We start from the raw sequence: 12,799 nt of genomic DNA, 5'->3' as shown, positions 1-12,799 counted from the left end.
TCCAATTGGAGATAATTCATTTAATGTGAATTTTTTATTCATAAGATTTGAACATTTGACTTTTTTTTTAAGGGAGAATTAAACCCCCTTCACTCAATTCAGCCATTGGATTTTTTGGGGTGAACAACCATGATTGGTTTAAATACCATTTATTTTAAATCTCGTGTGAATGTAAAATTATTGAAGATAAGGTTGAGTGTTTTGATCAAATCAATCTTAAAAACCAAAAGCAAATATTTTTCATTTACATTCTGTATTGCTTTTTCTTCTCTTTTTTCAAATGAATTTTTTTTGTATTTATTTATTCTGCAGAACCCAAAATAATTCAAAAACAAAGAGTAAAGTGCTTATTTTAACAAAAGATACGACAAAAAAAGACAACCTACTAAGTTCAATCAGTTTTCCCCCCATATAATTCAATCAAGTCAAACCAATCTTATTTGTTGGCCCAAAAAGCCCAAGCTCATTTGGAACTGGGCTGCGCCCGAGTTAACCCAAACGATGAGCAAATTATTGGCCCAACATAATATTAGGAATGAATATCTAGCTCGTTAACATCCCTAACTCTTTTCCTCGTGTTGCTTGCAGTGAAATTTTGAAACTGGGAAGATGAATATTCTGGATATCTGAAGATCTCCACATCAAGGAGTATTTATACATGTACACCAGAATATCTAATCAGCATAATACCGAACTAATTATAAGATAATATACAACTAATTTCTACTATTATAACAGAATTAAGTTGGAGCTTACAACTTGTTCAAGAATGTGGTTCCCTAGCAGTATAACATGGATTATGACATCTTGAATAACTATATATAAAGTATTAAACAAAGCAGATGGTATTGACACAAATCAATAAACATGATTTTGTCAAAGAAACCATGAAGTAGTGTGGCCCCCACACTTATTATTTATTATTAAAAATAGTTGAACAACATGATTTTTCACCCCAAGGCCTTAAACTCATACTGCAATATGAAACGATATGGCATCCGGAGAACATAACGGCTTCACCAATCACCGACAAGGCACAAAACTGTCAGTGTCATCCACGTTTTTTGAAATGATATGGATAAAAAAATTGTCATTGTTTTTCAAATTAACTACTTCCAACTGAAATGAAATGATCCATCAAACTATCAAAGACAACAACATGACTGGATAGAGTAGACATAGAGTCGCAGGACCTGCGCCATGCGACTGCCGTGATGCGTGGGTCTTCTGGGTGGCCCATATGAAACTAAAAACGTAACTGATGAATCCAACTGAAGTGGCCATGCTATATCAAACTATATCAATCAAAGACAACGACTTGTCTGGATAGAGATGGATTCAGACTCGACGGTGTGAACAAGTTTTGAGATTATTTGAAAAACCTAATGTATTGTCTTTTGTTTAGTTTCATATAACTTTTCTAGCTTTTTGAACTGCAAATCATATATTAAAATTTATAATCAAATAATTCAAACATTTTATTTTAAATTTCAAAAACTTCTTTCAATGGTAGCAACTGTTATTGATATATTATCAATAATATTCCATATAAGGTATAAGCAAGAAATAAATTCTTAAGGGTTAATGAGCAGAATAAATCCTGAAGTATTGCCTAAAAAGTGCTTTCAATCCTGAACTATTAAAATGTGCAAAATAAACCTTGAACTTTTAAATTCATAGTAAAATGAACCCTAGCCGTTAAAACTTTTAACGTCGTTACTGTTCATGCGAGTATTGTCCACCATGGGCCCCAGTTAATGCTAACGTAACATTGTGAATTAGTGCCATAGACCCTGAACTATTATGTTAGTAGCATTTTGAATCCTAAACTATTATGTTAATAGCGTTTTATACCCTAAACTTTGAAATTTTGAGCAAATTATCTCACAGTTTATGTATAGAATGTTGACTATTATATAGACCAAATTAGCCTCAGCATGGTTTGCTGCAATGAATGCATCATTGACCGTGACGAATAACCTATAATTTTATAAAATGATGTTTTTTGTCCCTTTTTTTTGTAATATTTTTCAAACGATTAGTATCTCATGCTTTCACATACTCTGTAACACTAATTTAATCTTATTTTGAATAATATTTATTTATTTAATGGTGAAAATTTAGAATCCTATTTGAAAAGAAGTTTAAGTACCATAGGATTTTACAGATGATGGATACGAAAGCTGATAATTTCATCAACGAATTTAAAACTCAAATTAATAGGTTAATTAAAATTATCTAAATTTTATTTATTTCATGGTGAAAATTTGGAATCCCATTTGAAAAGAAGTTTAAGTATCATAGGATTTTACAGATGATAGATACAAAAGTCGATGATTTTATCAATGAATTTAAAATCTAAATTAATTGGTTAATTAAAATTATCTAATATTTAAACTTATTTTCAAATAGGATTCCAGGTTTTCACCATTAAATGAATAAACATTATTAAAAATAATACTAAGTTAGACTTATAAAGTATATAAAAATATGAGATATTAATTATTTGAAAAATATTGTAAAAAAAGGGACAAAAACTGTCATTTTGCAAAATTATAGGTTGTTCACCATGGCCAACGATGCATTCACTACGGCAAACCATGTTGAGACTAATTTGGTCTATATAATAGTCAACGTTCTATACATAAATGATGGGGGTAATTTGCTCAAAATTTCAAAATTCAGGGTCTAAAATGCTACTAACATAATAGTTCAAAGTTTAGAATGGTACTAACATAATAGTTTAAAGTATGTGGTGCTAATTCACAATGACACATCAGCATTAACTGTAGTCCATGGTGAACAGTACCCGTGTGACTAGTAACGGCATTAAAAATTTTAATAGTTAGGGTTCATTTTTCTACAAATTTAAAAGTTCAGAATTTAGTTTGCATATTTTAAGAGTTCAAGGTTGAAAGTACTTTTCAGACAATACTTTAGAATTTATGTTACTCACTGACCCAATTCTTAATGAAAAATATGTAAACAGCATTAATTCTCAATAGGAAAAATAATAATTGGTTAAATACGATATAAGCAAACATTTTTTACGGCCTAAGGTGGCAAACTTAATGGCCTGATGCTAGACACAGCCAATTTCATGTCCTCCCAGTGGCCAACAACGTGATTGGATAGAGATGGATTCAATCATTCAAATCCTCTAAACGACCACTACTAAAAAAAATAGCGTATGCATAACACTCACAAAGTCTTTGTAATAATTGTTTGAAAACAATCGTTATATAGTCTTTGAGACTGTATAGCTGTTAGTTTAAGTAACCATTAAATAGATTAATTGTTTTATTTTTTTTAACCCAACAGACTATTTAGTGGTTTTTTTAAATATAAATAGACCCATTTTAAAAACCTTTCGCTTGCCTCCTTTGCCAGATGTTACAACTTCAAAAACTTCAAAGTCTATCCTCCTCCCATGAAACCTCTCCATTTACCATGAAAACTCTCTCATTGTTCCTGAAAAGCACTTTTCAGCATCCCCCCCAGTCGTTTTCCACTGTCCTCTATCGTGGTGGTTTCCTCTCTTTTTGTTGATTTTCGATCGTCGGGAGTCCATGGGTGATGAAATATGGGATAATTGTTAATTAGAATAATTAAGATTTGTTTAAGATGTTAAGATTATCTATTAGGAATATTTAAATAAGGATATTTATATATTAGAATAAGGATTTATTATTGATTTTATTGTTATCTTAGATATCATTATTTTAAAATTATATTTAGATTTAGGATTTGAGATTTGAATTTAACTTTTTATTATTTTAAGAGCTCTATAAATAGAATTAGTTTTTTTTATTTGTATTTAGCTTTTGAGCATTATTAAATAAGAGTTTTTGAAAGTTTTGATATTCCTCCCCCTTCTTTCTCTCTCTTTCCCCTTCTCTTCTCTCTCTTCCTTGTGTCCCTTTCCAATTTTTCATCAGTGGGTTTTCTTCTTCTTTTTATTCTTCTATGTTGGGTTATCCACCCTTGATGGATTGGCCCAATATATATGCCCATGGGGCTTCATAGCGAGTATGAAAGAGTTTGGGTCCTTAAGTATAATATGATTCAGGCCTTTATACATGAATATCCCTATTATTCAATTTGATTAATTGGAGGGAATGGTTTTTGTGTAACCTCCACGTCCGTGAATAGCGAGCATGTAAAGGTCAGTTGAAGCACAGATAATTAAGCGTTTTCTGGCTTTCAGTTTGACAAGCACAAAAACAAAAAAAACTCTCATATACTTCCCGCTTAAAAAGAAAAAACTTTTCTTTTGTCTGTGCATTTGTTGTAAATCAAGAACTGAGTTTGATCCCGTGACTTTGTTCTCGCATTTTATATCCATGCAACTACTTCCATATATGTCTTCCTCCTCGGAATCTTATATTCTTCAAGTTTCTCTACATTAGATTGGTGATTCTCTACCTAGCCTCCCTCCATTATCATTTTCTTAAGTTTTGGTTGTTTTCTTTCTATATATGTTGTGTATATGCAAGTGGTTCATCTTCTCTTCCTCCATTGTTTTGCTTCTTTGTTTCTCCATTTATTTTTTATATAAAAATGATAGATTTAATAATTTGAATCTTGATTTTTTAAATTTTCTTGATTTTTGTATTTACTTGCTTCACATAATGTATATGCTTTGATGGTGGCATATTTGATAGCATGAACAGCTCTGGATTATGGAGTTTTTTTAATTGCTTTATCTAATAATTTGATGGCATGCCGGGGTGCATCTCTGTGTATTGTTGGAAAATGTTATTTTTCCAACTTTAATGCAAATGCTTTGATATAATTTGGTATACCATGCTTTCATATTCATGTTTTTCTTTGATTTTTTTATGAAAGTACATTAGAGTGTTTTGAAAGTTTGACAATTTGGGATTCCATTTATATAATTTTACAAATTTGGTAATTCTCTCAGGTTTATTCCATGATTACCTTGATTTTGAAGTTATTTGTCAATTAGTAAGGGCAACCTTACAAAAAAAGAAGTAAGAGATTGTCAATCCCTTTTTAAAATAAGATAATTAGTGAAAATTAACTTTTGGCAATAACTTTTGACTATATATTTTATTATTTTCATTTAAAAATCTTGTGCTAAAAAAATATGACCAAATTTTTGAAAATTTGAAATATGGCCAGTTCATATTGATATACATAAGGTTTATCATTGAAAATTTAAAAATTTACAAGAAATTTATCATTGATATACAATGATATATCATTAACAAATATACTAAATTGGTCATAAAGTAAAATGTAATACATGTTAGGTTGTTTATTTGGTTTGGTCATGTATTATGGACTATACCTGTAAAATCCTCAAAATAAAATCAAATTTAAAATAAACTAAAATATTCATAATAAAATTATTTAATATTTAATATTTTCTTTATTTTAATTTCAATTTCATTAAAAAATATAATATTTTATTAAAGTTACTGCCATTACTCCAGGAACGTGGTTAGCGGCATTTAAGGAATCCCTAATTCTAAACAGGTCTTCCTTCTCGGACATAAACATACTAGATGGTGGCCAGTTCAGGCACAAATCAAGCCAGCTGCTTCTGAATGTCATAGGATATCTGTTGAGTAATTCGCTTATTTAGTTATATCTTACTTCACTGAAACATTTATGATATTCTCCCACTAATGGCCTAGCATGTTTGTCCTCCAAAATCTGGAGTGATCGTTTCTACTTCAACTATCCTACTGTTTCCTCTTCCATGCTACTATCCCTTCGTTTTACATATAATTCAGTTACACACCTAGTCTAGTCAAAAAAATGATGTTAATTACACCGCTAATTGTAAGTATTTCTGGAAAAAAAATCTTATTAATTACATCTTACCCAAATTTTTGTCATTTTAAAATTTATTGTAGCAAAATTTATAGGAAGAATCTCACTTAGAGCCCCTGAGCACATATATTTACATTTAACATCCAATACAATTTGAAAACTCCCTACAAGTCCAAAGGCCTTAAATGGAAATATATTTTAATGAGAAAAGGCACATTTGCCTTCTATCTCTCCATGAGTGCACAACACAATATCAATACATTCTCAATACAATATCTTATAATGTATAATTGGTCTAATAGAAATGTTTTAATTTGAAATGTGCAAGTTGCATAGGATAAAAGAAAAACAATGAATGTCCATAAATGCACAACATAATATCTATAGATTCTCGACACAGTTTTATGTAATTGACACCAAAATGTATAAGGGCAAATGCATTTTTTTTGTTAAAACATATTTTCATTTAAGGCCCTTGAGAATACGAAAAGTTTTCAAATAATATTGGATTATAAATGTAAAATTTTATGCTATGGGGGCCTTGAGTGAGAGTCTCCCAAATTTATATTTGGATATATAAACTGAAAATTATTTGAATGGTATATAATTAAAAATAATTTTAAATGTATAATTAATAAAAAAACATCATACGTTCTGTGACATGTAAATTTTTACATGAAACTGATTTTATTAAAAAATTATAAATAATATAAAATTTAAAAATGTTAGGAAAATATTTACAACGAAATAATTATAAACAATCGAAATTAAATTATTTTTATGATAAAAATAATGTAATTTTAAAAAATGGTCATTTCCCGTCAGAGAAACATCAGATCAAAACATTTGCTCCCAGGGGATAAAAATAATTTACTAAAGAATTAAATGAGCATGTGGCTTGGGCTTTGAAATGAAACTATGGAGAGTTTTTGTCAGCTAGCACAGTAAAAGTCGATTTGATCAAAGTTAATGGACTTGTAGAAAATGTTGGTTTGTAGGACGAATGACTTTCTGTTTGTTATATTGGGCTCGGTATACTGTTTTGTGTTAGTTATTTTTCACTTTGTTTCTTGGTTCTCTGTTTCCTGTTATCGGCCCATTTGTTTTCGGAATTTAAACCCAGGATCAAAGGCCCAATTTTTTGTTTTCAATATATATTTTATTTCAAGCAACAAATTACTGTTTCTGTTGATGTTGGGATGCCATTCTTTTTAAAAAAAGACATGATGTAATAATTCAAATCAACTTGCTTGATTGAACTAATAAACTGTCAAACCAATGTCTTGACCAATTTAACCCTTGAACCAATTTATAAAAATACTTGTTTTTATCTTCAAATTATAGGTTTGATTTTAAATAGCCATTGTGGACCTTCAAACCAAGTCTTTTCCTTTATACTATGATTATTTTTCTTTAATTGCAGTTAATTTTTTCTTACCATGGTAAGGTAATCAAGATGGTTAATTCTTATTTAACATGGCAATACATGGCATTATAGTTAAGTCCTGTGGAGAATTTAGGCAATCTTACATATCTTATACTTTGATATGGTACAAAGAAATCCATCAACTATGAAAAATGTAGCAATCTTAACCAAAGAAGCAAACCGATGTAAATTTTTACTAAACATGTTAACAAATGGTCTAACAAATATATAAAATTCTTTAAGGTTAATATTTCATTAGATAAGCTTATTTCAATATTTTCTTCTCTCTCTCTATTTAATTTCAATTCCTTTCAATTTTTAAATGAATGGTATGTGAGATTTTGTTCCGAAGTAGATCCTCTTATTTTCTCTTTCCTACTTTTCTTTTTATCATTTCATCTCCACCAGTAGATAAGAAATGAATGGTTTAGGTTTAATTGTTTCATAAAACTAGCATGGACTATGTCCATGATAAGATGCTGTGAAACAATTAAATGAAATATTCCTCATTATTCATTACATAAAATCCTGCAATTAAGAAGGTAATTAATAAAACAGAGATTACATTCTTTGACTATTATGAAGTTAAATTCCAAAAAACTTCCTTCTAAACAACATTTAATGTGGTGTAACCTTCTTTTGAATACAAACTATCCACAACAGATCATTGGCAGACAATTGACACCTGCAAACGGATTTCATGCTGAATTTATACCAGTCAAATTTTTTAAGACTATTTAATTCTCTTCTGCAGGAGGTTAAACTATATGAGCTATACACTGCACTTGGGAGACTTAGCAAACAGGAAAATATAGTTCCCAATCAACTGATACTTGTACTGATAAGAGATTCGGGAGGGAGTTTCATACTTGCAATAGAAGTCAAGAGTCTTAAATTCAATGTGTATTTCTTATTTGAATGGATTGAGCACCTGATTTGTAATATATGTCATGTTATGATTTATACCTAAATGGACCTAACATCATCAAAGATTACAAATATAGCTCTCCTAACTCTTGTCATAGAAATGAACCTGATTAATGACAATAATACTGATAAAATATGAGGAAGGGTAGGTGGAATCTGGACTCGTGTTACTTGCAGTGAAATTTTGAAACCGGGAAGATGAATATTCTAGATATCTGAAGATCTCCACACCAAGGAGTATTTATACATGTACACCAGAATATCTAATCAGCATAATACCGAACTAATTAAGATAATATACAACTAATTTCTTCTATTACAACAGAATTAAGTTGGAGCTTACAACTTGTTCAATAATGTGGTTCCCTAAACAGTATAACATGGATTATGACATCTTGAATAACTATATATAAAGTATGAAACAATGTAGATGGTATGGACACAAATCAACAAACATGATTTTGTCAAAGAAACCATTTGGTAGTGTGGCCCCCACACTTATTATTTATTATTAAAAATAGTTTAACAACGTGATTTTTCACACTAAGGCCTTAAACTCATACTGCAATATGAAACGAGACGGCATCCGGAGAACATAACGGCTTCACCAATCACCGACAAGGCCCAAAACTGTCAGTGTCATCCACGTTTTTTGAAATGATACGGATAAAAAATTGTCATTGTTTTTCAAATTAACTACTTCCAACTGAAATGAAATGATCCATCAAACTATCAAAGACAACATCATGACTGGATAGAATAGAGATAGAGTCGCAGGACTTGCGCCATGCGACTGCCGTGATGCGCGGGTCTTCTAGGTGCCCCATATGAAACCGAAAACGTAACTGAATCCAACTGAAATGACCATGATACGTCAAACTATGTCAATCAAAGACAACGATGTGTCTGGATAGAGATGGATTCAGACTGGACAGTGTGAAGAAGTTTTGAGATCTTAGACGAAATTATTCAAAAAACCTAATATATTGCCATTTATTTAGTTTCATATCACTTTTCTAGTTTTTGGAACTGCAAATCATATGTTAAGATTTATAATCAAATAATTCTAACATTTTATTTTTAATTTTAAAAACTTTTTTAACAGTAGCAACTGTTATTGATGTATTGTCAATAATATTCCATATAAGGTATAAGCTAAAAAAAAATTCTTAATGAAAAATATGCAGACAAAATTAATTCTCAATAGGAAAAATAATAATAGGTTAAATACGATATAAGCAAACATTTTTTGAGGCCTAAGGTGGTAAACTTAATGGCCTAACGCTAGACACAGCCAATTTCATATCCTCCCAGTGGCCAACAACGTGATTGGATAGAGATGGATTCAATCATTCAAATCCTCTCAACGACCACTACTAAAAAATAGCGTATGTATAACACTCTTTATATAATGAGTACTCTAAAAACCATCATATAAACAAGGCATAGCGGTTATTAGGAAAAATTGTTAAATAGTCCTTTTAAAAAAAAATTTTTTGACAACGTCTTTATACTAATTGTTTGAAAACAATTGCTATATAGTCTTTGAAACTTCATAGCAGTTAGTTTAAGTAACCGTTAAAAAGATTAATTTTTTTTTTAACCCAACAGACTATTTAGTGGCTTTTTTTTTCCAAATATAATTAGACTCATTTTAAAATAAACAACACTGACAACTCTATGTCCTTTATGAAACATGCAAGACCACAAAAATAAACAACCATGTGGTTATATAATGATATGCATCAAAATACATATGAGATCACAATATTAACAATCATGTGCTCTTATCAAATTATTCTAGACCACAATAACAACAACCATATGGTTGGGATATAATATGCACGAGCAATACCAATTTTATACCCTACTGATACATCCGACATGAAATTAATGGCTATTTAGTGAGCTATTTCTATGAATTCAGACTTCCCAAGCCTTCCATTCATGAGGAGCTACTCAGCTAAGGCTACTACACTCACTTGTGAGACACTATTTTTTCTAATACTAACAACTATGGAGTGTTGTATCTCTAGTCTAGCATTCTCATGAGCTAGTAGAGACTAGTTAAATTCAAGTCCCTCGAAGAACAAGTGGGACAGTTCCTATACAATAATGGGACAATGATTGCCTCCTGATTCTAATGGTTGATAGTTTGGCTAGCTTCCAATTTCAATGGTAAGCCGTCAATATCACATGAATTTACAACATTTACTCCTTTTCCTATATGCGAACTCTTACCTTATATGATCATGCCATGCATAAATTTTCAACATGCAACATGCAAATTCATACTCACCAATAGCATGCAACTTTTATTTATATCAATATCATCATATCATGCTTATCAATATCGTGAACATAATCATGCTCAACACAAGTTTCAATTCACAATTTCTTTTTTTTTCATAGGCACCTTATACACTTTAATATCTACTCACAAAAACAACCATATATAATATATATTTCTCACAAATGTCATTCACATCAATTTCATCACATTATATAAACTTATAATCACATTGCCACAACTTGCATCAAATATATCAAATATGGTTTTACAATATATCAAGGTTTTCAAATAAGTCTTTTCACATATAATCAATTAATCAAGCAAATGCACAAGCTAAATTTTTCCTAGTTACCTCAAACCTTTGAAAAGTCAAAGGTTATCTCCTCAAACACAACTTACTTTTTGAGCCAAAATCAAGCTCACTAGTGCTTCGTGTGATTAGTTTACAATTAATATTAACACCCATGACTAATAATCATCAAGGTCTCCACTTACAACATCTAATTTCATACTTTAATAATCAAATTTATCAATTACAAGATCAACCTCACATCTAATGAGTTTATTAACTCCTCTCAACAACTTAAATAATCACTATTATATTATCTAACAACCCAAAATCATCATCAATGTTACAAATTACTCACTTTCAATTCTCAAATTTAAACATTTTAATCACCCAAAACTCTCAACTCTTGAGTTTAATCATCATATTAGGTTTACTAACTCTCATTAGTTCCAATTGACACTAACAAAATCCTTAATCAACATTAATGGTAGCCACCTACCTCAACCATTATTATTTATGGCACTTTAGGATATAATTTCATCCATAATAGAAAGCCCACTCTTGTAGATGTATAAAACCACTATATCTAGGCTTAGATAACTCAAATAACTCTCATTAGTCCCATTGACCAATGAATTCAAACCCATAGCCCTACGCTCAAAAATTATCATCTCCCAACCTCAATTCTTACTACCAAAATGTGTATAGAGAAGAAAGAGAGATAAGAAAGGCATACTTAAGTGAAATCAAGTTCTAACCACCTCTAAAATGCCTAAAAGTTGATGCCATAACAAAGCAATTACACTCTTTGTCGTCCCCCTCTGTTTCTAGCCTTCTCCACCTATTTTAGACCCTTTTTTCTTATTTAAAAAAAAGATAATTTTAGAAATTATGTTACAGCATAAATTTTTATACTGTAGCATAATACAATGGGCCAAAATCTAATTTTTTTTCTCTACAATTTGAGCCCTAAGTGATCTAACTCACTTTTGAACCTAATCAAAAGTTAAAGCCAAACCTAATAGTCATCTCTAACTATCATCAAACACATTTATACTTAAATTTACATATTTACCCTTTATTAGCTTAATTAATTAAGGGAATAATTTTTTGGATGTTACATAATATGTGATAGCATGTGACTCAAGCATGGATTCTATCTTGATTTAATTATTCTAATTGGCATCACTGGTTATATAAGCCAGCATACGATTGAGAAGAATTAAATATTTTTGCACTATTTTGTGACGGGTGAATCATTTTTAATAGTCATATTTAAATTTTCTTTAATTAAGGTTTTTTTCTAACACATGCTAATATGTGCTCATTGTGATAGGGGTCATTGAATGCTGTTTGTGCTTAATCCATATAGAGGCATGATGTTGTACCTCGATTATATTGAAGGAATTAATTTTTCTACATTTGTGTAAATTAATATTTCTATGTGGTCTTTCATATAAAATTTCATACTATCATGTTGAGCTGTCCACATGTTCCAAAGCAAAAAAAACTTTGCCTTCTAGTACTAAATTTATTTCATCACATTTAGTAGTTTATCATAACTAACTTAATTTTTTGTTTTGATCAGAAGAGTCCCAAACAATGTAACTTACTTACTTTATTGTATAGGCATTTTTTGACAATTTTGAAGTACTTGCCAATAGATTTTAGAGGTTATCATAGGGAAACAAAGTTGGATTTTGAAATATTGATCAATGCATACTTGTTGGAATAAAGTGTTCTTTGTTGTTGTAGGTGGCTGCCGGATAATCCAACCCCATATATAGTTTTTTAAAATGAATAAATTATATAGCATTTATTTAAAAATATATAACGGTTATATGATATATATATTATCGCTATACAGTTGGCTAGAGACAACTTGTAAAAAATTACCGAAACTGGCCTTAAATGTATAACGATTATGTGAAATAACCAGTTATATACTAAGTAAATATATAATGGTTATTTTGAAAAAAAAAACCGTTATATAGTTTATTGAAATGTTCATGGGACTAATAATTGAAACAAATTATATAATAGTTATTTGTAAATAACTGTT

The sequence above is a fragment of the Prosopis cineraria genome, unplaced genomic scaffold (assembly GCF_029017545.1).
Source record: "Prosopis cineraria cultivar Desert tree isolate PC_DT_omini unplaced genomic scaffold, ASM2901754v1 PC7, whole genome shotgun sequence".
Taxonomy (NCBI): domain Eukaryota; kingdom Viridiplantae; phylum Streptophyta; class Magnoliopsida; order Fabales; family Fabaceae; genus Prosopis; species Prosopis cineraria.
Note: the sequence above shows the minus strand (reverse complement) of the source record.